Source organism: Hyaena hyaena, unplaced genomic scaffold (genome assembly GCF_003009895.1).
Source record: "Hyaena hyaena isolate Hyena2069 unplaced genomic scaffold, ASM300989v1 scaffold_1803, whole genome shotgun sequence".
Classification (NCBI taxonomy): Eukaryota; Metazoa; Chordata; class Mammalia; order Carnivora; family Hyaenidae; genus Hyaena; species Hyaena hyaena.
The window spans coordinates 114,456-120,455 of record NW_024082434.1 but is presented as its reverse complement, the minus strand read 5'-3'; the positions used below and the strand labels follow the sequence as shown (position 1 = coordinate 120,455).

At 39.8% G+C, this 6,000-nt stretch overlaps 1 protein-coding gene across 1 annotated transcript in view; it reads left to right on the top strand.

Moving 5' to 3' along the window:
• Positions 1-556: 556 nt before the first annotated feature.
• The window catches only part of TNFSF18 (TNF superfamily member 18), a 75,834-nt gene continuing 70,390 nt past the window's right edge, over positions 557-6,000 (top strand). The window contains exon 1 of the mRNA XM_039224863.1: positions 557-707. The gene's annotated coding sequence lies outside the window, so the exon portion shown is untranslated. The remainder of the gene's footprint in view (positions 708-6,000) is intronic.

Here is a 6,000-nt window from a genome sequence, read left to right as displayed (position 1 = left end):
GTGGAGGTAGAAGCGATTGGGGGGCATTTAAGCCTAGAGTCCATGGATACAAGATGTGGGATAAGACCTTGAAGCCTTCCTCAGGGTAATGAATTGAGTCACTATGAATCTGGAGTAATTTGGCTGTTATGTTGCACAGCAGGCAGTGGTACATGTGCATGCTAAAACCAGAGAGTGAGGCTAAGGTCCAACTTCATGCCCTGCTCCCCTCCCACAATGACCAGAGTTAGGTAACCAGAATAAGCAGGCCCCATACCAGGTTCCACAGTTTAAAGATGTTCAAACACTTTAAGAAAAACTGCACCATGAAAAAGAGGTACCAAAAGTAAAAACGAGAACTCTTCCCTCCAGTTAAAAAACAGTGTTAAAAGAAGTTCATATGCGGAATAAGGGACTGGTTTTCAGAAGGGGTCATTTGATGCTAGTCCAGGCCAAGTTGTTTGTGAGGGCTTACCTACATCGCAGAAGCTCTTCAGGAGGCCACTGACCTATAGTGCACATCAGGAGTCACATGGCTTACTTATAGCATGTCCTTATTACTCACACTGGTATTACATAAACTTTCTTCAGAGAACTGTGAAGAAAAACTTGGAAGCCAGCCATGCTTCTGGGATTGACACTGAAGCAGGCAGAAACACTGAGATGTGGGAGTGGCAAGCAAGCACTGAAGTGGTACACCGTGTGGGCAGGCTCCTGATAAGCCACAGGTAAACGTGGGTGCATACTGAGAAAGTGGCAAAATTTTGATTACATGTCTTTGGATTATTTTTCAGGAGCTTGACAGTGGTGTCTTGACTTCTAAATGTGACAGTTATACAAATATTTGCTGAACATTTGTCATGTGTCATGTATGAATGCTTGTAAGAAATAACCTCTGATGGAGTTCTCTTCAGTCCCTTCCAGCTGCCTTTACAAACAAGATAATAGTTAAATAACAAGATACTGAAAGATATTACAAGTGCAGTTGAGTGGGACAGACATGGGCTGCTATTGTATTGGAAAAAAGTCCTTATGCATTGGAACTCCTTGAGAAATTTGCATGCATGTGGTAGTCCATAGCTGAATGTTAAGATTAAGTAGCATAAACGAAAGAATGTTAGGCTGTTAGCCCTGAGACTTGTAATCTTTGTGGATCCTAAACAGGCATATACCTCCTACAGCCATTCCTCCAGGCTTTGGAAAAGCCTGGCAGGGAATATTCCACAGAATGAGAAACCAGAATAAAGGGCCTGTTAGGCATTTATGCCACAAGTTGAAGTCATCTGTCACATGTGGCTGTTCAATGTCTTTTGAAAAGACTCTATATTTTGATTGTTGCCCTATTATGATTTCCATCCTTGTTGGGTAGATTGGAGCTTGGCAGGTCATCTAGATTCTACCAAGCAGACATACAATTCGGAGTTAGTCATGTCAGAAAAAAGGTTATGTGCAGGTGCACTGCGACTTGGTTCTGGGGTCACTGGTAGATGCAGTGTTCTGTGGTGAGGTTCTGAGAGGAGTTTCTGGAAATTCAGCCACAAGTTTATTTTCCAGCTTCCTGAGCTACCTAATGCCTTAATAAATTCCTTTTCTGCTTAAAGCTGGCACAGTAAGTTCTCTTTTTGGAACTAAGAGGCCTACATGACATTCTATTGGCCCTATATAGCATTTGTAGTCCTTGGCTTTAGAACTGCCCTACATCCCTCACTGGATACTGAGTGGATCACATGAAGTCTAAGCACTAGAGTGACCATGTGTAATTCATGATATAAGTCGAATACAAGTTCAGTGTCTCCCTCCATCCCTTTAATGTGTATTCAGAAGAAATTAACTTTCTCTACTTTGTAAATCCTGGTGGATCCCAGGACTTTTCTATTCAGGAGGTATGGTCACTTTCAGTAAAGAACACAGTCAGATGTCAGCAATTAGAATATCCAGGAGAAGATATTAAAGAGATCTCAAAATGTGGTTTAATGGCTTATCTCCTCCTATCCTGGATCAGCTTGGAAGTTTCTAGTGGGAAACGGGGGCATGGTTAACTTCTTCCCTATCTTTTTATCCTTTTTCACCTTGCTCATGTGGAAATGTAAAAGAATAGAAAAAGCATCAATTGAACTAACCAAATAAGGTCAACTTAAACATGGCAGGTGTGTAGAGTCTTTCATGAAGCACTTTGGTGGCTCAGACTTCAGTTTCCTTGTCCTGAGCAGATACTTCTCTAATCTAGAAGGTTATTTGTGCTTTCTGTAGCATCTATGCTTTCTGTAGGTATATCTTTCCAGGTTTCTGTTGCTAGAGTTCCACCACCTCTTTAGGTGGCTACATAGGACAAACACCCATGGTAAGCCCTCATACTTGGTTCCCATCAGCATCCTTTGCCTTGACAAATGCTAGTAGTGTTGGCCAATCTCAATATAATAGCATGTTCTGTTTTCTTGCCACCAGAGCAGTTAGCTCATATTTGAGTTGAGATTCTTTGGGTGAACATTTGACCTCAAACCTTTATGACATATAGTACTCACAAGTTAAGCTTTTTTCAGTAGCCCAATGGAAAGTCACACTCCTCCTATGAGTGAGATGAAGGGAGCCAGCATGTCTTCCTAATATCTCATTATAGAGAAAAAAGACAGGTATGCGTTTTGTTAAAACAAAGCACTTTTAATATTTGATAAACTGAATTAAGCAAACATGTATGCAGTGGGTAGTGAGTTAGGTTCTGAAGATGCAAAAATAAACAAAGAATAGTACTTCCTTCCTGTGTAGCAGATTTATAATTGCAAACAAGTAATCACAGAAAGGCATGTGTTAGAGAGAAATGATGGTATAAGCCAGTCTGCTGAAATGATGTGGTCAGGGGAGTAGATATTTAAAGAATGAGTAATGATATTCAGAGAAAGCAAACCACATTAACTCAACAGAAAATGTCTAGATGTGTGAGACTAACAGGAAAATATGGGAAATTATGAAATTGAGAGGGAAGATTAGGCTAGGAATTCAGCTCATTGAGGAGGGAGTTTCCTTTAGATTGTGATGTCTTATCTTATGGAAGCACTTCAAGTGCCCTTTGGGAGGCTCATGGTTTCAGACATCTGCGTACTTTGTTTGACTTTAGGTATCTATATAAGTTGTTTGAGAATATCAGTGAATATCAATAAAACAAGTACCAAGAATTTCTAATGAGTAGAATTATTTTCTTTGGATCCAAACAAATAAGGCACAAGACATAAGGCAATGAGTTAATAACAGACTTTGGATGAAATAAGAAAAATTAGAGCTCCTCATTTTAACCTTTAGGACAGTCACAGAGATACTCAGAGGTCAATTGCTCATCTTCAGTGCTTTTACTATTAAAAATTATGAGAAAATAAACAAATAAAGCACTTAATTTGATTATGTAGCAGGAAAAACACATGAAAAGTCCTAAGAAAATTAGTAGAAGTGAAATAAAACAAAATTCGGAAAAAATTAGTTGATAAGCAAAAAATGTTACAACAGAACTAACAAACTCAAGAGCTATTATTACTCCTACAAGACTGCAGTTTTATCAAGGAAGAAATAAATGAAGATGAAAAGGAGGAAAAACACAATAGGAGAAACTGTTAGCAAGGGCTCTCTAAACCAAAAGAGAGGAAATTGGTCAGACGGTATGATGGCAGAGTTTCAGCATTGCAGTCGATGACCCTGGTAATCAGATAGCAGGGGCAGAAGCAAAGTTTCTTGCCTTGTTGCCGATCATGTATCCTTCTCAGTCAGTCACTAGGAACAGGAAGACCTGATACAGAGACAGAGACAGGGACAGAGGAGTGGTGGCTGCTCCCCAGAACGAACCCAGAGCATTTGGGAGTGTTGATTTTTCTATATCTTTTTCCTATATTCTCTGCTAGTTTTGATGGTCTGGATCATGGGAGATTCACACAGTTCTTCTCAGGTTAGGAGTAAGGGGAGTGAGACTTAACACAGGGAACAGGTGAAATTTAATATGGGGGAGGAAAGGCAGTTTCTGTCCTCACTCCTGAGTCCAGAAATCATGGATGCAGCTACAGGTTAGAAGTCAGGAAGTTCCATGAAGTGGGTGACCTAACAGAGGAATACTGTGTCCAGAGGCCCAAATGTCTCAAATGCCAGTGGACTCACCATGCCTGTGCCTGTCAGGCACTGGATCACTGAGTCTGGTTTTTGCCACTGCCTTGAAACACTTATATCTCAAGACCATACTCATCAGAGAGAGCTGTGGCACGGAGATGGCCATGTGTCCCTTTTGTCTTCCAACTTGCACAGGAGAGCATAGACAGAAGCTAAGTAAGTCACAGCTAGGACCTCAGGTGTGGAGTTGGGGGAAATGTAGTCGGAAGCATTCCCAATGAACAACCAAACTGGATGGAAAAGAATGGAATCCAACCCAACCCAAATCACAGAAAGGGTTGGCAGGTGATGTCAAGTGCTGATGAACATATTTAGCACATGTAGGTTAGATGTAGGTTTCCTTTCATTTACCTTGTTTGGGGCTTCCTAAACCTGAGAGTAAATTTTTAGTAATTCTGGAAAATTCTCAGCCATTATGCACCCAAATGTTGCCTGTCCTCTTCAGGTTCCCACTTTCTCTCGGTTTTTGGCCTCTGAAGATTTATCATTACTTTCTTTCCTTCCATTAACAGCTGCCTGTGCTCTTTTCTAGGATTTTTATAGTATCATGTCTCACATTTAGATCTTTCATCCATTTTGAGTTTATTTTTGTGTATGGTGTAAAAAAAATCATCCAGTTTCATTCTTTTGCATGTAACTGTCCAGTTTTCCACCCAGTTTTCCACTGGGTGGAAGTGGGTGACTAGCTCATTACCTGCATTTAGAGGTGCCACCTCTCTACAAGGTAGACCCTATGCAGCTTGGAGGCCCAGAAGACCAGACCTACAGCACATCAGAAACATGGTGGAACATTACTCCTCTGCAGTAACAGAAGAGCAACTTTTATACTTCCTGACCACAGCTTAAGCTTTATTTTGAAACAACTTGGTTATAACCTATATTCACCTTAAACTTCATCAGAAGAAAAAATCATTGTACCGATGCCAACGGGTTTAATTATAACATCCTGGGCTTCACAGGCCTTCCTACATTTAGAAAAGAAATCCTCACACTGTTGTGGTAAGAGTAGATAAAGATTATTTTATTACAAAATAATTATGAAAACTATTGAGTGCCTTCATTTAACTCAAGTTGAATGTAAAAGTCAATTTGTACTTTTTTTTTTTTTTACTACCTGTTTAGAATCAGGACTTGTAAAAGCCTTGATGATTGTAGTGTATATTTCAGATACCATGAAGAGGTCACTGGACTCTGTATCGAGTTGCCTTTACATATGATTCTTTATAATACTAAATGATCTTTTTCTCCCCTTTTTACTGCAAGTAATATTTCTAATTGAGACAAATGCTACTGGAAAGCATTCAGAATAAAATGTGCATTTGTTTATGTCAAAAAAAAAAGTTGTAGAGACTGTCTTTTTCCCATTGTATATTTTTATCTCCTTTGTCATAGATTAATTGACCATATAGTTATGAATTTATATCTGTGCTCTTCTTTCTGTTTCATTTACCTATGTATTTATTTTTGTGCTGTCTTTTTCAGTCTAAGTTCAGGCCCAGACAGGAACCTCAAAAGGGTTGAGTATTTTTTTTTCTTCCTGTACACTTAAGTAGGCATGCTCCTACTGTAGTTCCCAAACATGCACTTACAATAATGTTTTCCCCTTATTTGAGGGCTGTAATGACTCCGGGAAGAGAAATGAAAATTATTTCCTATTACTACACTCCCTCAGATGAATTTTCTCACAGCAAGCAGGGGACAGATAGAGTGTGGTAAGAGAGGTTCATTGAGAGCAGAACCCACAAAAATTCTCTCTTAACCCTGGGTCAGGACTGAGTGTGTCCCATTAGATTCTGCCAATCCAATTAAAAGGGGTAAAGCATCCTGGCTGTTGGTCTGGCTAAAGGCTAAAGGTTGGGCCCAGGTCATTGCCACTCA